General features: G+C 42.7%; 1 long non-coding RNA gene and 1 other non-coding gene across 2 annotated transcripts; both read right to left on the reverse strand.

Annotated features, from left to right (window-relative positions):
* Window positions 1–23886, reverse strand: LOC131911915 (uncharacterized). The gene is made up of 5 exons (XR_009379464.1): window positions 23244–23886; window positions 20076–20121; window positions 2072–2202; window positions 1947–1983; window positions 1–88 (listed from the first exon to the last, which is right to left on the reverse strand). It is a non-coding gene; the product is annotated as an uncharacterized LOC131911915 (long non-coding RNA).
* LOC131912190 (U6 spliceosomal RNA) lies at window positions 11461–11567 on the reverse strand. The gene has a single exon (XR_009379586.1). It is a non-coding gene; the product is annotated as a U6 spliceosomal RNA (small nuclear RNA).
* Window positions 23887–23905: the final 19 nt, after the last annotated feature.

Genomic DNA, 23905 nt, shown 5'->3' on the forward strand with positions numbered 1-23905 from the left:
GGTCATAAAGTTATAAATGGTAAGCTTCATAGCAGTCTCTACAGGTATCGGCATATATTCCAACTTTGGGGAATTTTAAGGCCAACCACTATGGAAAAGCACAGATGTTAAAGAGAAATGCTACTGATTCAGAAAATGCTACTGAAGGCATTTTTTTTCTTTTTTCTTTTCTTTTTTTTTTTTTTCCCCTGATAGGGTCTATGTAACCTGGGGGTTCTGCAACTCACTATGTAGACCAGGCTGGCCTCCAACTTAAGAGTTCCACCTGAGTGATGGGATTAAAGGGATGCAACACCACATCTGGCTAAAGCCATTTTCTTTAGTTGTGTCTACTGTGGAAAGTGTTTTTTCCTTTTATTTTCTTTTTTGGAGTGGAGTGGGGTACAAATAAAAGACTTAGTAACTAAAAAGCATGATAGTGAACAATCAGCATCCTTATGAGAGTCTGCATCTATGGGTTCAGCCAACCCTGGAGCAGAAATATTTGTAACAGCCCCTGACCCCAGGTCTGCACTATGGCCTCGAACTCATGGAGGTCCTCTTACCTACCTATGGCACTGATATTTTATCAGGTGTCATCAACCATCTAGAGCTGACCATAAGGACAGGGGACACACTATGCTGATGCTAACCATTTTATATAAGGGAACTGAGCATCAGCACATTTTGATGCCTGGGGTGGAAAGTATTCTCTTGTGGCTACGTATGGATGAGGGTAATTACAATATTTCATTCTTTAAAAGATTAAGAGCCTAATCTTAAATTTAAGCAAGCGAGCAAGGAAAACAGTTACATATTAAAAATATTTGTTTTGAAATATCTGCATTTTTCATTATAATATCTTCCTTACCAACACTAAAATAAGTGAACTTGGCCAGTTGCAGTGGTGCATGGCTTTAATCCCAGCACTTGGGAAACAGAGGCAGGGGGCTCTCTGTGAGTTTGGGGCCCAACCTGCTCTACATAGTGAGTTCCAGGACAGCCAGAACTACATAGTGAGACCCTGTCTCAAAAATATAAAAACAAATAATAAGTAAAAACAGAAAGAAAGAAAAATCTGGGTTGTGGTGGTGCATACCTTTGATCCCAGCACTCAGGTGGCAGAGGCAGGAGGATCTCTGAGTTTGAGTCCAGCCTGGTCTCCAGGGTTAGTTCCAGGACAGCCAGGGCTACACAGAGAAACCCTGTCTCAAAAAAAAAAAAAAAAAAAAAAAAAAAAAAAAAAACAACTAAAACAAAAACAAAAACACAAAAAAAACATGAAAAATTTCACTATCAATCTCTTTTTAAAAGTCAATATTTTGTGTTTATTACTTTATTAAGCATTTTTTTTTTGGTTTTTTGAGACAGGCTTTCTCTGTATAGTTTTGGTGCCTGTTCTGGATCTTGCTCTGTAGACCAGGCTGGCCTCGAACTCACAGAGATCTGCCTGGCTCTGCCTCCCGAGTGCTGGGATTAAAGGCATGTGCCACTGCTGCCTGGCTATTAAGCATTCTTTAGTAAGCATAGTTAAGTGTCAGAAGAGAAGCAAGGTGGTGGTGGCGCTCGCCTTTGATCCCAGCACTCACTGGGGAGACAGAGGCACGTGGGTCTCTGAGTATGAGGCCAGCCTGGTCTACAGTATGAGTTCCAGGACAGCCAGGGCTACATGGAAAAACCCTGTTTCAGAAAACCAGAAAAAAAGGTGTCATAAAAGATTTTTTAAAAATATTTATTATTTTATGTGCATGAGTGTTTTGCCTACATGTATGCATATGTGCTATGTTCATGCCTAGTGCCTACAGAGATCAGAAATTGGGTTCCCTGGGACTGGAATTATAGTTGTGAGCTGCCATGTGGGTGCTGGGAATTGAACCTGGGTCCTCTAGAAGAGCAAAGTACTCTTTACCAATGAGCCATCTCTCCAGCCCAAGAATTCTTAATGCAATACAATGAAACATACTTACACTATCTAAACTGTATATTGGGACCATCCAAAGAATCCTACAGAAAGTAAAACATAAAAAACACTTAATATGTTTATGATTTAAGTCAGTCAATAGTAGTAATAGCAAATACATTAAGATTTGACCTCATAATAGGTTTTTGAAGTTCAGGTTGTGTGAAATGCACCAAGTGTTGCAGAATCCCCCAGAAGGATACTTGTACCGTCACCAGCATGAACATACCAGCAATAAACCATACTTTAGTGTGTATTCCAACCTTGAAAAACAAAAGAACACATTGGTTTAGATTCTGACATTAAAACTATAAAGATCAATATTTTTGTCTTAAATTTTCATTAGATTACTAATACTGCTTTGTATTTCCCAAATAATTAGTAGCAATTAAAAAAAGATTTACTTTTTAGTAAATTCTATGTATGTGTCTGTGTGAATATGTGCATGTGTAAGTGTGGGTACCTGCTGAGGTCAGAAGAGGGTGTTACAGAGTGTGGTAGCACACACCTTTAGTCCCAGTAACTTGGGAGGCAGAAGGTCTCTGTGAGCTCCAGGACAGCCTGACAAAAGAACCCTCCTCCTCCTCTTCCTAAAAAAAAAAAATTTTACATAATATTTTGCCCATTCCTAGTGTGTTATTTGCTTTCTGAATCTGATTCTTGTTTGCTGTTTATGAGCTATCTTGAGGAAATGCTCCAGTTAAGCCTCTAACCTTGAACACAAAAACAAAACCTTCCTTTAAACTTCTCAGTCCCCTCCACCTATTGTGCTATCATTTCTCAGGCTCCTTCGGAGTCAAAATCTTCAAAACTCATATATTCTCCGGATTCTAAGTTTCCACCACACATTCGTACTTCAACAATTCTGTTCTGGGTTTGGTCCTTCCAGCTTCAGTGATCACTAAGCTCCCACTGACCTTTCTACTTGTGAAGAGTGACAGGCAGGTTGGCAAGAGTGGACAGTATTCAGAATGTCCCCTTGAAACCCTCCTCCTGGGCATTCACTTCATTGGTTCCTTGTGAATTCCTGGGAAATGCTGGTGCCAGGTCTTTGCTGTTCCTTCTCTCTGTCCTTGATCTCAAGCATTCTTTAACTGCAGACACTGTCTAAAGTCTGACCATTAGTACCTAGGTGTGTTCCCCTTTCAGAGGTCGGAACTTAACCCCTAATGCAAACGGCCATATTTGGAGATAAAGCTGATGGAGACTTAGGTGAAATGAGGTCATAGTCTCATAGGGCTGGCGATCTCAAAATGAGATCGTTCAACCACCTGAGGATTCAGCAAGAGTATGGCCATCTGCAACCTGAGAGTACCCTCCCTAGACAGCAACCTTCTGGCCCCCATGATATCTGACTCCAAAATCATTTTCAAGACTGTGACAAAACAAATTCCTCTTGAAGGCACTCAGTTCATGGTATACACATGTGCTTCTGTGTGTGTGAGTGCAGGTGTGCATGTGTGGAGGTCAGAGGTCAGCTCTGGGAAGTCAGCTCTCCTTCCAACTTAGGAACCAGGGTCTCTTGTTTCTGCTGCTGTGCTGCACAGTGGAGGCTAGCTGGCTGGCAAGCTTCCAGGCAATTCTGTGTCCACCTCCCATCTTGCCATAGGTGCCATTCAGGTGGGTTACAGAGAGGGAACTCAGGTGGTCGGGTTTCCTGGTTATTGCTCCACCTGCTGAGCCATCTTCCACAGCCCAGTTTACGGCCTTTATTATGGCAGAGAGTAGATTAAACAAGACGTGTACCTGCAGTTGAAACTGTTCTGAGGTCCAGACTTGCATATCCAAGTGCATTATTTGACAGGCTCACCCGCACGTCCTCCATTAAACATCCCTGTCAGAACTTGAGGGACTCAACTTGGGGTGTTAGCAGTTTACACCGCAGATTAGAATTGGTCTTAAAGGTTCATGGCACTTTCAAACTACGCTTGAAGCTCACAGCTAAGAGAATACTAAGTGAATTAAGTACTCCAAGGAACACTAAATGAGGAAATTATATTTATATTATGATTGCTATACCTAAATTTAGGTGGACATATTTTAAATAACAAAAAACTGAACAAATGAGAAATACTTAATGTCATATCGTAAGAGTCTTAAATAACTATATGGACTATAATAAGAAAGCCAACAAAAGTTTAGTGAACAAAATAACCCTCCAGACACGTTTGGACACATTATTTAACTAAAATACTTTCCACACTCAAAAGCGGGGGGTCATGTGCATGGTATGTCATAACTTTTCTAAAATAATAAAGTACTTTCTGGTTATTATTAATAATTCTAAGTTCATTTTATACATATATTACGGATATGTTAGTTATTCTGCTTGTAATACTTTAGTAATGTCACAACATGATGTCATGTTGTGACATCAACAAGTAACAAAAGGCGGCCGGAGAGATGAGTCAGGTAAGGGGCTTGCCTCCAACACTGCACTGATCTCTTGAGCTCAGTCCTCACTCAGCACTCATGATGGAAGGAAAGAACAACTCCCCCAACTGGTCCGTCCTCTGACCTCCACAAGTGGGCCATCCCACGAATACACCAACAACAAATACATAAAAAAAAAAAAAACAAATACACGAGGAACTTTTGTAAAACTTTTGCTTTGACTGAGGAGTAACTTCAAGTCGCCAGCATAACTCAGTTGGTAGAATGCTTGCTTGCCTCAAATGAAGAAAGCCCTGGGTTCCATCCCCAGCGTTGAATAAACAGAAGCACTGAGAATGTGGATGTTGGAGGACCATCCGAGGCTACAAAGCAAGTCCCAAAACAGCCGGTCTACATGAGACTTTATCTCATTAAAGAAAGAAACAAACAAAAGACGGAACTTCAAACGTAAAAACAATTAGCAAAGTCCAACTAACGGGAATCCTTTCATTCCAGGAAGCAGGCTAAAAGCTTATAAAATCCAGAACGTAGCTTTCAAGGTAGTTTATCTGATCTGGTCAAGCCCAATATCTGCACAGCAGATATGATTTCAAGAATAGTTTTCTGGGAACTGATGGGTACTGGCGAAGCATTCTAAGCAGCAACATTAACTATTTTTCTCCACCCGGTTCCACCTCCACTTGTAGCGGCAAAGTGAGATCAGACGGGTCTGTTTAATGTTCAGAGATGAAATGTTTTTCTGACCCCCAAGCATTAAAGGCTGACAAAGGGACTCTGTCAAACAGACTAAGAAAGGGTAGAGGTGCTGGACTCTCTTACCTTTTCTGCTGTATGCAATTTCCAAATACACAACGTAACAAATATTAAAATTATAACTATATAAATAAGTGTGACCAGGGGTCGGATCCATCGCCTCCAGTTTTTCCTATTGCACGCACAGGCCATTTTCATCAGTGAAAAAGCACTGAACAGCCAAGAAAATGAACCAAATCAAGATTTTGGCACTTTCACTTCTTTAGCTGTTTTCTGTGAAGTCAGACCTCAGACCTTTATGATTGGGCAGCTACGGAGGAGGGCGTGACTGTAACCAAGGTTACCGAAGGGCGTGGTGGGAGGGATGCAGGGGAGGGTAGTGGAGGACTGTTGGCTTCGCTAACTTGGCTGGTCTTAGTGGATCCTGAGGAGGATTCCGGAAGCTGTAGGGACTGGGGACGTTTCAGAAACACGTGCTGTATTACTCAGACTTTGTTCCATCTAAAGGAAAGCCTTAGTGTGGGACAGAACGGAACTTGACACAGGCTTGTTTTCTGAGAAGGCTCCCTGGTTGTCTTTAGCGATGGAATTAGAAACTGGCTGGAAAAACACAGAATAGGAAACCTTTGCTTAGATTTCAGTCAGTTGCTAGAGTTTAGAGCCCTAAGGAGGGATTTCTCAGCACAATTTCTGAACCCAGTATAAGAATCATTCTAAAAAATAGCTTATTTGGAAGTAACTGCCAATATGAAATGTTCACATTTGGAACGTGTGTTAAAAAGTCCTACTCATTTAGAATTCAAAAAGTTGGAATTCTGACACCACATTCTGTGCACTCAAAGCTTTTAGCTGTATAGGTTTGCAGAGCAAACAAATGGCAAATGGGATCGTACGGTCTCTCTAAATCAAGGGAGCAAGCAAACATCTGTGTCTCAATTAGACATGTGAATATATATGGCCTATATCGTCATCAACACTATCCTACATTCTTTACCTACAAGTGTTAGTTTTATGTGGTGCTGTATTATTCATTAAGCGGCACTGTTTGCTGTGAGAGAAAAGCCAGGAGGTATGACAAAACCCACTGTAGGAGTTTATTAGAAGGAACAGAGGGGAATGTGCTTTAGGCCTATGGAAGGTTATGCATGGAGAGAGAGGAAGAAGGAGAAGAGGAGGGGAGGAGTCTGTGACCTGCTTTTTATAGATGCCCCCGCACATGAACATTTGGCCTTAGGAGCTCTGCCATGCGTGCACATAGACTGCGTGATCACACTGTGTAAATTACACCACCATGCAGCTCAGGGATTATATAGGACATAAGGGATGACTAAGCCTCTTGCTTGGTTACTGAACACGTGTGGTCATGTAGCAACAATATGAGTTGATCTGCACAAAAGTACTGAGAGACAGGCAGTTTTCTGTTTCACAGATGAGAAGTTTCAAGTGATTGATTTGCCCAAACATTAGCTGTTTTCTCTGACCTTGGAGTCTGCTTGATGTTTAAATATTTGGTTTGTCATCATCTGCAACCAGGGAAATTCTGCCTTTTGGCCACGTGGGCAAAATGCTGTGGTCCCGAGTCTCCCAGAGATACAGATGGAATAGTGTATTCTTGTCACACGGTGACCCAGAGCCTGGAGACTGACTTCCACAGTCTTTTTCCCTATTCCTCCATGATCTCTATTTTGCAACTTTTCCTTAAAGGGGCACTACAACTTTTGTGTGGTCGAAACTAAAACAGCTGGTTAGGAGGAATTCCTAATCTTTAGTGAATACCTTGTGTATTGTTAAAGTTCAGAAAATAAGAGAAACTCTTGCTCTGTAACCAAATGTCATTACTATTTACTTCTTGGAAATGACAGTCTAGCAGGGGCTGTTTCTGTATGTTCAGCCACACACACTCATTGCTGCCTGCAGTCATCTTCCCCGTTCTTTCTCATGGAAGACCATTTTTAACGTAATTTCTGAAAGCTGTCTCAAATGCTCTAGCACCATCCTTCATGTTTTGTTACCGCCATTAAATGTTTGTCTGTTTTTCTTAGACTGTGAGTTTCTCAGAAAAAGCTAAAATTCTTGAATTATTAAGAGCCATTATTAAAAACCAAGGCAATGAAGAGACAAAGGTGTCAGATGCAGACGTGACTCTGCATGTGTTTTTGAGCTGGAATTCATTTTTGATGAAACATCTAGACAGCAACAGAGAAATCAGAAATAGTGAGTTTTTCATTTAAATATGTTCACTCATAAAGGCTCTGCTTTATTTTGAAGATGTCCTTCCTTCCTTCCTTCCTTCCTTCCTTCCTTCCTTCCTTCCTTCCTTCCTCTCTTCCTTCCTTCCTTTTCTTTATTTTTCCCTTTCATTCTTGACAGTCTCTCTGTGTAGTCCAGACTGTCCTGGAACTCACAGACACCCACCTGTTTCTGCTTCCTCAGGGCTAGGATTAAAAGTGTGTGCCACCACAGCTGATAGTCACTGATTTTAAAGCAAGATCTGCTGACTTTACAGGGCTCTGTGATGAATTCAGAGAGAGAGAACAAGGGCCTGTAAAGCCAGGGCTGAGAATAAAGGCCTCAGCTGTGTCACTTGGTACATAGAGGCTGGAGGCCCTGGTCCCTTGCTTTTGTTCTACTCTGGTTTCCCATGAAATCTTCTAATTCTCACCTGAGTAGCTGCATCTTTGCCCTTGCCTAGCATGTTTCTAATGTAGAAGTTCTGATCCCCCCATATCCTCAGCAAAGAAATATTATATATATATATATTATATATATATATGTAAAATTACATATATATATAATATAATATTATACTAGAGAGAGAGAGAAATAGACACACACACACACAGGAGTTCAAACCCCATCTGAATCTGGAATTCCCCTACCCCCACAATCCTTTACTCTTTAAAAACCCTGCCATAACTGAGCTCAGGGCTCTCCCTGATCCAACTGCTGTGTCAGAACAGACAGAGAGCCCAAGCTCAAGCTTGCAATAAAGGCTCTTTGCTTTTGTATATGAACTCAGACTCCTGGTGGTCTCTGAGGGGCTCATGATGTGGGCAGAACACTTGCTATTGATCTGTCTCCTCCAACTTTAAAGCCAGCAACAGGAGATACTTATTCCTCCATCTTACACTTTTGTTTTTATTTTTGAGACAGGTTCTCATTATGTGGGTCCTAGATATACTGGAACTCACCACATAGACCAGACTGCCCTTGAGCTCATGGAGATCTGCCTGCCTCCGCCTCCCGAGTGCTGAGATTAAAAGTGTGTGCCACCACGTCTGGCATTTTATTTATTTATTTGTTTGTTTTATTTGTATGTATTATGTCCATGTACCACAGTGCATTGGTGGAAGCCAGAGGACAACTTGGGGGGGGATTGGGTCTCTCCTTCTGTTATGTGGGTCCCAAGGATCAGACTGAAGCTTGGTGGCAAGTGTCTTTATCCTGGGAACCATGTCCTGGCTTCATATCTTGAGGTTCCTAATCAACCTGCAAAATCCTTTTTGTCCTGAAAGATAACATAGTCACATGTGCAGAAATCTTTGGAGATTCATTGTTCAGTCTAACACACCTAGTGACATTCAAAATGATGTCACTTGGAAACAGTCTTCAACTTCCACCCCTCTGTCAGCACTCAGCTGTATATGTAATGCATCATTATCCAGGCTTTGTGCCTTGTGCATTCACTGGGAAGTGTCTGGGGCTGGAGAGATGGCTCAGCCATTAAAGGCTAGGCTCACAGCCAAGAAGAGAAGTGTCTAAAGACAACTCTTTTATAGCATACAGGATAAGAGGAGGGACACAGTTAAAGGGAAGGGGATGAGTAGAGTTTTCTTTCTTCTCCCTAGATGGAAGAATATAGCAACTCATGTGGTACAGAGAAAGAATGGTAACATCTCATTGGCTATGAAGTACAATCAATGGCTGGCCCAATGAGTATCCACCTTTCATAAGAGAAGGAATAGCTTGAGATCTGCCTTGTAGTAGCTAAGAACTAAGCACATGTACAGACAGGTGAAGGCCAGATATACTGCTGAGGAGCCCTGCACACATACACATGTGCACACACTTCAGACACACATGTATGTATACACATGTGTGTATACATAAATGTACCTGCAGCTAACCAGTAGTATATCAGTCTGATTTCCTGCTTGTGGAGAGAGGGTTATTATGAAAGGAATAACCATGTCCTGTGGCCTTTAAAACTCATTCCAGAGGGCTAGAGAGATGGCTCAGAGGTTAAGAGCACTGGGTGCTCTTCCAGAGGTCCTGAATTCAATCCCAGAACCCTCATGATGGCTTACAACCATCTATAATGAGATATGATGCCCTCTACTGGTGTGCAGGCATACATGCAGGCCGATTACTGTGTACATAATAAATAAATCTTAAAAAAAAAAAAAACAGGGTTGGGGATTTAGCTCAGTGGTAGAGCCCTTGCCTAGCAAGCTCAAGGCCCTGGGTTCGGTCTTCAGCTCCGAGGTGGGGGGAACCCTCCTTCCACATGACATATTATGCTAGTAAATCATAAGCAACATAACCCATAAGAGGCTGTGGGGAAGGGCTCCTTCCCTCTGTTTGGTGGTGGCTATGAGGTAAGCCAACATGGGTACAAACAAGAAAATCCAGGAACTATGGAGAAGGAAGCAGTCTGATGAGATGTGCTTTCTTCTTAGAGTCCTCTGCTGATGCCTCTCTGTACTCTTCAGGGCTCTCACTCCACCCAGGCAGATAAAGTGTGAGACTGGAAAAGATGGCCACACCAAGACAAGTCCCATAAGGAAGTGCACCATGTGACTGTAAACTGCTAATCCTAAAGGTGGGCATACAGCAAGCCTGAGTGGCTGGAATTCTCGCTGGGTTGAAGATTCCTGGTAGAGACTCAGAGCTTCTCCTCATTGATAGAGACCATAAAGGTAGAACTCTTGATCCCAATTGCACCAGCAGCCTAGACCACCAGCACAGGAAGATGCACGGGTTTGACATCGGCCAGCCCAAAGGCCACAAAACCCACCATGCATCCTTGCTGAGAGTAGCTTGGGGAAGGAGTAGAATGCCCACTTTCACTGTTACTGCTAATATAAGCAGTGCCTATGAATCACACCTTGAGCAGTTTAGTTTGGACAGCAAACAGGTAGGGTAGTAATGTCTGTATCTGCTTGGAACATCCTGTTTGGCCAGTAAAAGACTGACGGGCCTGGCAGATGACTCAATGGCTAAGAGTGAATGCTGGAGAGATGGCTCAGTGGTTAAAAGCACTGACCGTTCTTCCAGAGGTCCCAGGTTCAATTCCCAGCACCCACATGGCAGCTCACACAACTGTCTGTAGCTCCAGTTCCAGGGGACCCGACACCCTCACACAGACATACATGCAGACAAGACACCAGTGCACATAAATTTAAAAAAAAAAAGAGTGCATACTTTTGCAGAGGATGAATTTCAGCTTTCAGCACTGATGTCAGGTAGCTCACAACTGCCTGTAATTCCAGCTATGGAGAATCCAACTCTCACTTCTGGACTCTGTGAGCAACTGCCCTCGTTTGCACACACAAACAAAATTAGAATAATAATAATAAAATTAAAAAGGATAGGAAATAAATCCTATGAAAGTTCAGAGCCCTACCTCTTTGATGTTTCAAGGAGTCCAGGGGCCTGAGGCACAGTCAGAAATCCTTTCTTTTCTTTTTTTTTTTTTTTTTTTAAGATTTTTTTTTTTTATTTATTATGTACACAGAGGAGGGCGCCAGATCTCATTACAGATGGCTGTGAGCCACCATGTGGTTGCTAGGAATTGAACTCAGGACCTCTGGAAGAGCAGTTGGTGCTCTTAACCTCTGAGCCATCTCTCTAGCCCTGGAAATCCTTTCTATGGAGAGCAGGTAGTAGCATCTCCCACAATACTCCACAGAGAAATACAGCATGTGACAAGCCTCCTTGGGTTCTGATGAGAACATAGACCACATTTGGGCACATTTCACCAAGCTATGACAACCCATAATATTCCTGCTTGAAGTGAACCCCTGGATGAGGACAAACCGCGTGTCTGGGCCAGCCCGTCCAACATCACTGGATGTGCATAAGCAGCAAAGGTGTCGCTTGGAGACCGCCAAACTGCAGAGAAAGCACTGTTGGCTGTGGAAGAAGCCCACACTGTCGCTATTCCTCATTTGAAAAGCTGCTCTTAGCTCACTGCTGGGTCCTGATAGAAGTGAAACGTCACACCTGGGGACAGTAAGTGACCAGGCAGCCTGAACCACCAAAACCCAGCTATTGTCACTAAACGGTAAAACTGGGCACACTCACCAACATTCCATTATAAAACAAGCAGCAATTAGACAATCCCGGCAGGACCAGGAAGCATTCTTTTTTATTTTAATATGGAACGCTTCATGAACTTGTGTGTTATCCTTGTGCAGGGGCCATGCTAATTTTCTCTGTATCATTCCAGTTGTAGTATATGTGTTGCTAAAGCGTACACCAGAACGTGCTCTTAAAAACACAAGCAAGAAGAGTTAGTGAAAACAAGCTCTTAATCAAGAGCTTGGAACAGGGACACCTTTAATCCCAACACCTGAGGAAGGAGCCGGCTTTGTGGGACGAGACCAGAACGAGACCAGAACAGATCTGAACACTGTCTGAGGCCAACCCAGGGCCCAGCTGCTGATCCTGCAAAACCCAACAACTTGGAGGTGTTGGTGAGACTACCCTGCTCAGCTGAAATCCATCTGGGAGAGGATTCAGAATCCTACAGTTTGAAGTCTGAGGAAACAAGATCAGCTGGGGAGTTGATGAATGAGCACACAAAAGAAGGCCCCGCCCAGCCACCCAACCAGATCACCGGAATCGTATGTATGCACTTCACCAACTGAGAACAGGTAAGCTCCCATCTCCAGACCTACAGATCAGGTCTCTAGCCCCTAGGCCCTACCCATCGGAGTCCCAGCGACCAGACAGTTACCTTTCCCTGCTCTCCCACCAACTCCCCCCCCTCAAAAAAAAAAAGTAACACCTCCAAACCTAACAACCACTGAAACCATAAGAACACCCTACACCAACTGGGAACAAGTGCTCCCAGAAACAGAACCCACTAACACTGCTAAGCTGCTCCTGAAGAAACAGCCCAACAGCACCAATTTAACCAAGAACTCCTAGTGAACCAAGACTAACAATTAGAACAAGAGAGGCACCTTCAGACACAGACACTGCCTGAGAGATGAGTAGACACCAGTGCAAAACTACAGGCAACAACATAAAGACCTATATGACACCATCAGAACCTAGTGATTCTACACCTGCAAGACCTGAACATACCAAGGCAGAAGAAACAGAAGAAATCTCTCCTAAAAATGACTTTAAGATGATAGAGGCCCTTAAAGAAGAAATAAAAAATTCCCTTAAAGAGGAAATGAAAAACTCCCTTAAAGAGGAAATGAAAAACTCCCTTAAAGAGGAAATAAAAATTCCCTTAAAGAAATGGAAGAAAAAACAAACAAAAAATTGGAAGAAATCAAAGAGAGCCAAGAAAAAGTAATTAAACAGATGAAGGAAACAATCCAAGATTTGAAAAATGAAATTGAGACAATAAAGAAAACACAAACTGAGGGAATGCTGGAAATAGAAATCCTGACTAAATGAACAGGAACTACAGAAACAAGCATAACCAACTGAATGCAAGAGATGGAACAGAGAATCTCTGACACTGAAGACACAATAGAGAAAACAGATGTGTCAGTCAAAGAAAACACTAAAACCAAAAAAGTCGTAACACAAAACGTCCAAGAAATTTGGGACACCATGAAAAGACCAAACCTAAGAATAATAGGGATAGAAGAAGTAGAAGAATACCAACTCAAAGGCACAGAAAATATATTCAACAAAATCATAGAAGAAAATTTTCCTAACCTAAAGAAAGAAATACCTATGAAGATACAAGAAGCTTACAGAACACCAAATAGGTTAGATGCAAAAAAAATTCCCCTCACCACATAATAATCAAAACACTAAACATACAGAACAAAGAAAAAATATTAAGAGCAGCAAAGGAAAAAGACCAAGTAACATATAAAGGCAAACCCATCAGAATAACACCAGACTTCTCAATAGAGACTATGAAAGCTAGAAGGTCCTGGACAAGTGTTATGCAGACAGTAAGAGACCACGCATGCCAACCCAGACTATTATACCCAGCAAAACTCTCAATCACCATAGACGGAGTAAACAAAATATTCCATGATAAAACCAGATTTAATAAATACCTGTCCACAAATCCAGCCCTACAGAAAGCAATAGAAGGATAAATCCAACCGAAAGAAGCTAAACACTCCCATAAAAACTCAGGCAATAGATAATCCCACACCAACAAACACCAAAGAAGGACAACACAACATGACCACAAAAAAACAAACAAACCAGGAATTAACAATCACTGGTCATTAATATCCATCAATATCAATGGTCTCAACTCACCTATAAAAAGACACAGACTAGCAGAATGGGTAAGAAAACAGGATCCATCCATCTGCTGCATACAAGAAACACACCTTAACTTCAAAGACAGACACTACCTCAGAGTAAAGGGCTGGGAAAAGGCTTTCCAAGCAAATGGACCTAAGAAACAAGCTGGTATAGCTATCCTAATATCTAATAAAATAGACTTCAAACTAAAATCAATCAAAAGAATTCAGGAAGGACATTACATATTTATCACAGGGCAAATCTGCCAAGATGAAGTCTCAATTCTGAACATTTATGCCCCAAATACAAGGCACCCACATTTATAAAAGAAACATTACTAAAGCTTAAAATGCACATCAAACCCCACACATTAGTAGTGGGAGATTTCAACACACCACTCTCATCAAAAGACAGATCTACCAGACTGAAATTTAACAAAGAAATAAAAGACCTATGATGCAAATGGACTTAATAGATATCTACAGAACATTTCATCCTAACACAAAAGATGAACCTTCTTTTCAGCACCCCAGAGAACCTTCTCAAAAATTGACCACATGCTTGGTCACAAAACAAATCTCAACAGATACAAAAAACATTGGAATAACCTCCTGTATCTTATAGGACCACCATGCCTTAAAGTTAGACTTCAACAACAAAAATTATAGAAAGCCTACAATCTCATGGAAACTGAATAATGCCCACCTGAAACATCAATGGGTCAAGGAAGAAATAAAGAAAGAAATTAAAGATTTCCTAGAATTCAATGAAAATGAAAGTACAACATACCCAAACTTATGGGACACTATGAAAGCAGTGCTAAGAGGAAAATACATGGCTCTAAATGCACATATAAAGAAGATGGAGAAATCTCGTACGAATGGATTAACAGCACACCTGAATGCTCTAGAACAAAAAGAAACAAACTCACCCAGGAGGAATAGACACCAGGAAATAATAAAACTGAGGGCTGAAATCAATAAAATAGAAACCAAGAGAACAATACAAAAATAATCAATGAAACAAAGAGTTGGTTTTTTGAAAAAATCAACAAGATAGACAAACCCCTACCCAAATTAAACAAAAGGCAAAGAGAGAGAGAGAGCATCCAAATTAACAAAATCAGAAAAGAAAAGGGAGACATAACAACAGACAGCAAGGAAATCCAGAGAATCATACTTCAAAAACCTGTGCTCTACAAAAATGGAAAATCTAAAAGAAATGGATAATTTTCTGGACAGATACTACATCCCAAAATTAAATCAAGACCAGATAAACCATTTAAATAGAACAATAACCTTTAAAGAAATAGAAACAGTCATCAAAAGTCTCCCAACCAAAAAAAAAAAGCCCAGGACCAGATGGTTTCAGTGAAGAATTCTATCAGACTTTCAAAGAAGAACTAATAACAATACTCTTCAAATTGTTCCACACAGCCGGGTGGTGGTGGTGCACACCTGCAATCCTAGCACTCAGGAGGCAGAGGCAGGCAGATTTCTGTGAGTTCGAGGCCAGCCTGGTCTACAGAGCTAGTCCAGGACAGGCTCCAAAGCTACAGAGAAACCCTGTCTCGAAAAACCAAAAAAAATTGTTCGACACAATAGAAACAGAAGGAACACTACCAAACTCTTTTTATGAGGCTACAATTACCCTGATACCCAAACTACACAAAGATGCAACAAAGAAAGAGAATTACAGACCAATCTCCCTCATGAACATTGATGCAAAAATACTCAACAAAATATTGGCAAACAGAATACATCAAAAAAAAATTATCCATCATGACCAAGTAAGTTTCATCCCAGGGATGAAAGGATGGTTCAACATACGAAAATCTATCAATATAATACATCATATAAACAAATTGAAAGAAAAAACCCACATGATCATTTCATTAGATGCTGAAAAAGCCTTTGACAAAATCCAACACCCCTTCATGATAAAGGTCTTAGAGAGATCAGGAATACAAGCAACATTCCTAAACATAATAAAGGCAATTTACAGCAAGCCAACAGCCAATATCAAATTAAACGGAGAGAAACTCAAAGCGATACCACTAAAATCAGGAACAAGACAAGGCTCTCCACTCTCCCCATATTTATTCAATATAGTACTAGAAGTTCTAGCTAGAGCAATAAGACAACAAAAGGAGATCAAGGGGATACAAATTGGAAAGGAAGAAGTCAAACTTTCACTATTTGTAGATGATGTGATAGTACACATTAGTGACCCCAAAAATTCTACCAGGGAACTCCTACAGCTGATAAACTCCTTCAGTAATGTGGCAGGATACAAGATCAACTCAAAAAAATCAATAGCCCTCCTATACACAAATGATAAAAGGGCTGAGAAAGAAGTCAGAGAAACATCACCCTTTACAATAGCCACAAAAAATATAAAATACTTTGGGATAACACTAACTAAACAAGTGAAGGACCTTTTTGATAAGAACTTTAAATCTCTAAAGAAAGAAATTGAAGAAGATATCAGAAAATGGAAGGATCTCCCATGCTCATGGATAGGTAGGATTAACATAGTAAAAATGACAATCTTATCAAAAACAATCTACAGATTCAATGCAATCCCCATCAAAATCCTAACACAATTCTTCACAAACTTGGAAAGAAAAATACTCAACTTCATATGGAAAAACAAAAGACCCAGGATAGCTAAAAGAATCCTGTATGATAAAGCAACCTCTGGAGGAATCACCATCCCTGACTCAAGCTCTACTATAGAGCTATAGTAATAAAAACAGCTTGGTACTGGCATAAAAACTGACATACAGACCAATGGAATCCAATTGAAGACCCTGACATTAATCCACGCACATACAAACACCTGATTTTTGACAGAGAAGCCAAAACTATACAATGGAAAAAAGAAAGTATCTTCAACAAATGGTGCTGGCATAACTGGATGTCAATATGTAAAAGATTACAAATAGATCCATAACTGTCACCATGCACAAAACTCAAGTACCATTTGCTTTTGGGATACCATCTTCCAAGGAGTCCAATTTGCAGTAAGGCTCGTTAAGGAAGGGAATGGTTCAGTTGCCTTTAGCCTACTGACTATGGGTGGGTTAGGACTTCTGTTGGTCTTTTCTGTGTTGAACACACAGATTGCAAGCCCAGTGCCACTTTGAGATCTTTGGCAGCAGTTAACTCTGCAGCTCACCCACGATTGAGCCTGTATGATAATGAGTATTCAGAGATGGGTAATACCGGAGGGGGGGGGCGCTCACCAACCTAAGACAGAGCACCTGTATAGCCTGGGCAGGCATCTCCATGATGGGTAAGGTGACCTGCTGACATCCCACGCAACCTAAGTCAGAAGCTCATTTATTAGTAAAGGGGAGGACCTGTAGGACCCTGGCCCCCCGTTTTGGGTAACTTGCCTTGCTTGCTGACCTTGACCTTGATATCCTCCCTATGGTAATTCCCTGCTGGGTTCCACCCTCCTGAATGCTTAAGGGAAGTTCCTTGTCTGCATAATGGGCGTTAACACCTTAGATGCAAGATTGTAAAACATAGGTATCGAGCTTCTGCCCTCCGGGGTTCTCCCATGGTGCTGTAAGCCTGTATTTAAGACCTCCTCCCTCCTTCAATAAATGGCATTGGGCATTAAAAAAGAAAGAAAGAAAGAAAGAAAGCCGAGCAAGCCATAGGAACAAGACAAAAAAATCAAACAAACAAACAAACAAATGTAGCATGAATCTTAGAGAGTCTTATTAATAAAATCAAACCCGAGGCCAGTTATTGGGGTCAATGCTGGTAGATCAGAGAAACAGAACAAGCCACAGCTATCTCACCTTGCCAATTCCTCAGCTGGTCCTGTTTCCTCAGACTGGAAGCCTGAGTCTTCATCCAGAATGAATCTCAGCTGAACTGTGTTGCTCCAAAGCCTGAAAGTTTAACCAGCCAAATACTTCTAGTTCCTGGTCCTCACGCCTTATATATCTTTCTGCCTTCTACCACCACTCCCTGGGATTAAAGGCTCATTCCCTGGGATTACAGGTGTGAGTCACCATGCCTGGCTCTTTCCAATGTGGCCTTGAACTCACAGAGATCCCAGATGGATTTCTGCCTCTGGAATGCTAGGATAAAAGGTGTGTGCTACCACTGCCTAACTTCTATGTTTAATATTGTGGCTGCTTTGTCTCTGACCCCAGATAAGTTTATTAGCATGCACAATATTTGGGGGAATACAATACCACAAACAAACAAACAAACAAAAAACCCTGATGGATCCTCCCAGCATTCTCTTCCTGGACTCCAGGAAGCCATGCTAACAGAACAGGTGGTTCCACACTGAAAGTAGCCAAGCCCTGACATTTCCTTCACATAATATACAGGAAAGAATTTTTATTTTATTTTTTATATGTGTGGGTGCGTTGTCTGCAGGAATGTATGTGCCTGCTGCCCATGGAGGACAGAAGAGGGCATCAGATTCCCTGAAACTGGAGTTAGGAATGGATGTGAGCTGCCATGTGGTTACTGGGAGCAAACCCAGGTCCTCTGGAAAAACAGTCAGTGTTAACTACCATCTCCCCAGCCCTGGAGGAAAGAACTTAAAAACCAGGAAGAGAGGGGCACGGGAGTGGATTTTTCATGTGTTGCTAACCTAGGCGTCAAGTTCTGCCTTTATTTCTCCAAATGGGGCCCGAGAAAAGCATTGGTAAAAGAAGTGCTGTGGCCTTCACACTGCTTTAGAGGCCATTTCCTGTGATTGTGGCTGCTACTGGAGAGCAGTGTAATGAGTTTAGGCTCTCTAATCAATGAAGGCGGGAGGACAGAGACAGAAAAAACCAACGAGCGACACTTCATGGCCCAGAGTATCTCCAGGGAAAGTGGTTACAGTTGTAAAAGGCAGCAGGCCTGGTACAAAATGACCCAACTTCAGGATGGAAACTAATCAAAGGATGCCATTGGCTGGCAAGGGCTGTGAAGGGCATGAGATATGATTCTGTGTGTGTTGTGCCCAGATGGCAACCCCTAGAGAGACCACCAAGGACGAGCAGGCCGGAATGCAAAAGCAAGGTTTAATTTCGGGATATCCAAATGCAATACAAGCCTAGGCAGGGACTTTGTCCAACAGATCCAATGCAGTGGAGGCTGGAGGAAGTGCCCACCTATCTGAAAGCCCAGTTTTTAAAGGGAAAAACCACAAGGTTACATCATTTAGGGGTGCTAGTACGGGTCCAATTCTGATTGGCTTGTGTCTAGGAATTCCAGAAATCACAATTCAATTTTCCTTCTAAGGAGGTAGTTGCCCGCCACCATTTCTCATTGGCTGCCCCCAGATGGGGGCATCTGGTGATTACACAGTCACTCTGGAAACTAGGATTGGGACATTCTATGGTCAAGTAGTTGCCTAGGGGGCCAGGGAGAGGACATTCCATAGTCCAGCAACCATTACCTCCTGACTATCTTGTGACTCTGTACTTTTACACTTCCTGGTTTCTGGAATCTGAACTGACTGGTTTCAGTAACTTCTGGTCTGTTCCAGGGGCAAGCACACATCCTGACATACATCCAGCCTGTGAGCCTCCCGCCCACATGTGATCAAGCATATCCAGTGCAGATGGGTCAGATAAACTTGTTTAGGGGAGTGAAAACATGTGACTTGTTATCGCCCATAAACAATAGCCTCCAGCCTTTCAGGAACTATCTGTCCTTGACTAGGGGCTTGCATATCAGAGGCATTTTTGTTTCATGGATCTCTTAGGCATGGTAATTGTTACTGCACATGCACAGTTCAGGAGTTAAGCAAAGGGTCTTGCGTCTTACATCATCAGTGTACGCTGGTGACTACGTGCTTGCGGAGTGGTCACGCAGTGATCACGGAGTCAGCGCATGCGTGGTGTAGCTCTGTAGGCCCACTGTAGGTCCACTTGTGCCTTAAAGAGCCGTGACTCAGACCCCACCCTCTCTCTTTCTATTCTGTCTCTTCCCCCCACCATCTTTCCCTCTCTCTGCACGTGCTCCTTTCCCAGGCTTCCTCCTAATAAAGCTCTGCTACTAAATAGTCGTGGCCATTGCAACTAGGGGTTCACTGTCAGGTTGGGGCCACTCTTGTTATTTATTACTCACTATGGCCAAGGATTATTTTTTCAAAATATCTGAAGTAATTCTTCTCACATTTGCCTTAAGAATGTTCTCCTTTTCTCACGCTTACTGAACAGGCCCATAGTTTGCTACAGCGTGTAGGACCTTTGCAGCATCCAGCTATTCTCAACCAAACATCATTATGTTCTAGAGAATCCACTTCTCTCTATCTAGAATGACAAGTGACGGGATGAGGAAGCCTGAAAGTAGAGAGCCAAAGAGCGCCCCTTCCAAAGGCTCCTGGAAACATTCCCATCATCCTTCATGTCTGTAGACATAAACAGTGAAATGACTGTGGAGGAGAACTCACAGTAAAGCTCAGAGGGGGCAATGAGGGCTACCCTAGGAGTGTTAAAGAGGGTGCAGACGGAGCCCCAGGCACAGCTTTGGGTTGGTGATCAACAGGATAAATGGACACTTACCTCCTTCTGGTCTCGGGAGGATCGCTCTATTCAAAGTATGGAACAGCTGGTAAACGAAAGAGGGAGAAAACAGCACTTTCAGCAAATCAGTAAGAGTCAGTCAAGTAAGAACATGCAAACTCTCCATGTTATAAACAATATTAGATAATGTAGCACAGGGAATCTACATTTAGTCTTGCCCCTGCTTTACAGAACAGAGTTCCCACACACCTGGAACTTCCTAATAGAAATGTTTTGCTATTCAAGAGCCCTTTGGGACAGCTCTGAATTTATGCTCAACAAGCAGCTTAGCAAACAAAACCTATGTAGCATAAAGATGAAAAGAATTAGCACTGGCCTCATCCCCTGACCACCTGAGGAATGAGTTTCAACTCCGTAAGATCAACCAACAGGCTTTGATGAGCTTCCCCCAGAGGGCATCAAACACTGGGGTGGCGGCACTCCCACAGGCCCATGGGAGCTCTTCAACACTGACCCTCACTACACCCAGCCCTACGCCCTGCTTCAGCGCGCCTGCTCCATAAGACACCGCCAAGTGTACCTTCACTCCAAGCACTGTGAGCCCATTACTACACCCAAGGAAGGGGGGTGCGGCAATCCCCAATTCACACCACACTGCTACAAAGACCAGGACTTGTCACTGGCAGAACTGAAGCAGGGGCAGTTACCTAGATGCAAATGCCCAGCTTGTAAGATCTGCCACCAACACTCCAGACAACAGTGTCAGAGTTGAAATGAACTGTTAGGACGATCCAGCTGGTGTCAAAACTAGTCAGTGTGGGAAAACCCCCGTGTGGAGTCTGCAGGAGAAGGCAGGAGAGATGCGCTGTCCGTGGTTAATGATATGCTATTATATGTAAAAGTAAGTAAGGCAAACAGGACTTCTCTGGTCTACTTTTCTCTTACAGAGGCATGCCAAACTGGCAAAATGAGATGAAAGAGTGTGCAGTCTTTAAGGAACTTGTTACAAGTCTGTGTATACGGAATGCTCCACCTTACAGACAGGCTGACAAACTGCTGCAATCCAACCAATAATGTCTAGCTCCCTGTCCCCTGACTGTTCCTGATATTCATGACAGTAGGAGATGATCCTTGCCCATAGTTTGAGCCAGGACGACAATGATCCGGCTTCTCAAAATCCTAGCACTGACTCACTATTTGCAAGGCTCACAGTACCTGTAAGAAGTGTGCTACACCTTACAGTCCCCATCAAATGTATCACTGAACAGTCTTTCCACATTCTTGCTGTTGTCTGTTAATGGCCTGGTTCTATACAGGGGAAGACAAACTGATCATGAGTTCAAGACTAAACCAAACTGGAAACCCACTTTTCTCAAAGATTCAACTGTGTGGTATCTTTGCTATGGAAGTTCACTTTCTAAAGTACTACTTAAAGCTCTGAGAGATTATCACGGTTAAGGAAATGTCTTTACTAAAAAGGACTAAAGGATTAGCATAACTATATCTCCATACTATCAAAACTCTTTTATTGGTGGAGAGAGGATCTTTTTCGGTAACCCTGACTGTCCTGAAACTCTATATAAGCCAGGTTGGCCTTGAACTCACAGATCCGCCTGCCTCTGCCTCCCAAGTGCTGGGATTAAAAGGCGTGCACCACCACTGGCCAGCCTCAAAACTCTTTAGAAAATTTTCTAATTATGTATCTGTGTGTAGGGGTGTGTGTGTGTGTGTGTGTGTGTGTGTGTGTGTGTGTGTGTGTGTGTAGGTGTGTGTGTGAGAGTTTACGTGTCTGCAGAAGCCAGAGGCATTCGACCCTCTGGAGCTGGAGTTACAGGTGGTGAGCGGACCAACGTGGGTGCTGGGATCTGTGCTGGGATCTGTGTCGGGATCTGTGCTGGGATCTGTGTCGGCCTCTGCAAGGGCAGTGTGCACGCTTAACCCCTGGAGCGCCTCTCCAGGCCACTATCAAAACTCCCAGCTAACACTTCTAAGAACTAATGAAGCATGAACAGAATGAAAGCCATGTACATCCCAGTGAAAGAGGTCATGCTCACCACAGTGAGACCCTGGATTCCATCCTTACCACAAAAAGACAACAAACAAACAAAAAAAAAAACGGAAACAACAACAAAAAAGAGTCTGAATCCAGCTCAGATACGGTAAGACAACACACAAATTTAATTCTGGGTCATTCTTCCAGGGTGATACATTCTCTTAAACAGCATCAAGCTTTAGAACACAGTAGCTAGGCTTTCATTTTCAGACACGTCAGGACCACCACACCCACACCACCCGCCAGCCTCTCATTCCCTACACTTCTGACAACGCGTTTGCAGTTGGGCTCACCGTAGTCCAACTGGCCTAAAGTAGCACCGCGTTACTCCCTATAAAGCTGTATTCTGAGGACTCCGTCCCTACTGTATAGAACCCCTCTTCCAAAATCATCCTTTCTCCTAAATCTTCAAAATCGCTTGGTACGCCAGGTGGTGCCTGCTCCAGCAGCTTCCTAAGACTCCTACCTAACACTTTACATGGTGGCATACCGCATGTGCATCTGTGATTTTTTTTTCCTGAAGTTGTCTTTACTAAACCCCCAACTCAGTACATGATCTGCCTGATTCTGAGCCCCAAACTCCAGCAGCACACAGCAAAGAAAGCAGTGCTGGAACTGAGTGCCACCAGACAGAATTCAGGTGCCTCGGAAGCCATGCCACAACCTTTAGTCTATTCTTTGAAACAATATCAATACAGAGGCCCAGTCTCTAAGGCTACTCTACACTGCAAAGTAGGAACTGTTATACTATTATACACCATCAAACATCAGGCACACGTGGGCAGTGGTTCTCAGCTGCCACGTACTTACCGCCCCATCTCCAGAAGCTACACTACGCGACAGTCCCTCAATGTACTTGCCACCCAAAACTGTCGGGCAGAACTGAAGTTGAGAGTTTTGCTGACTCCTTCAAAGCAAAGTCAATCAGAAGGACACAGTCTAGGAGGACCAGAACTGAAAATGAGCAGTGCCCCAGCCGTGGGTACACTATTGCCACCCAAGACAATCGACTAGAGTGCTGCATGGCTCCCAGATGAGTTTAAGCACCAGTCCAGGAAGGAACTGTTCTCAAACATTAGTTATCAAAACAAAGGTAACTTGGAAATGGACCAAGTCGGCTGTACGGATTGGAAATAAAGCTCTGATATTCTTACAGCTTCTGTTCCACCCAGAGCTTCCAGCCACTGCTTCCTCTCCTCTTCTGAAAACGCCTGCACAGTCAAGGGGACGCCAGGTCTGCAAGACAACAGGAAAACATCAGGTCACCAGTGCCAACGCAAAACCTCCTCTTCTGTTTCCAGACGCTTGATCACAGGGACTAAATGTTTTCATTAATTTCAACTACAATAAAAAACATATAATGTAAAATTTGCTATCTAGGCAGTTTTTACACATAAATACATTATTGTACAACCATCCCTATGATTCACCTCCAGAATACTGGGTGAGAGGGGTGTGTTACTAAAACATTAAAGCTCAGGAGTTCCCTTCAATCAAGAAATGGACTTCATAGTACAAGGGTAACTCCTATTCACAAGTGTCTCGATAATGACAACCTTATTTTGCTGTTTGCTTTACCATTTTTCTGATCCCATTGACACACTCAATGACTCACACTGTTTCCTTTCAATTTATTCCACCACTGGATTCCTTCTTAAAATCATTCTTTTATGTTTTGTCATGGTATCAGTATGTAACTATTAGTATGTTCTTTTTACAGACCATGAAGTCACACTCCCCAACTATCTTACAAGACCTGGTGGCTTTCGAGGCATGCTCTCGGGCAAGTGCTCAGACATGGTGTCCTCAGTCCTCT

The sequence above is a fragment of the Peromyscus eremicus genome, chromosome 5 (assembly GCF_949786415.1).
Source record: "Peromyscus eremicus chromosome 5, PerEre_H2_v1, whole genome shotgun sequence".
Taxonomy (NCBI): Eukaryota; Metazoa; Chordata; class Mammalia; order Rodentia; family Cricetidae; genus Peromyscus; species Peromyscus eremicus.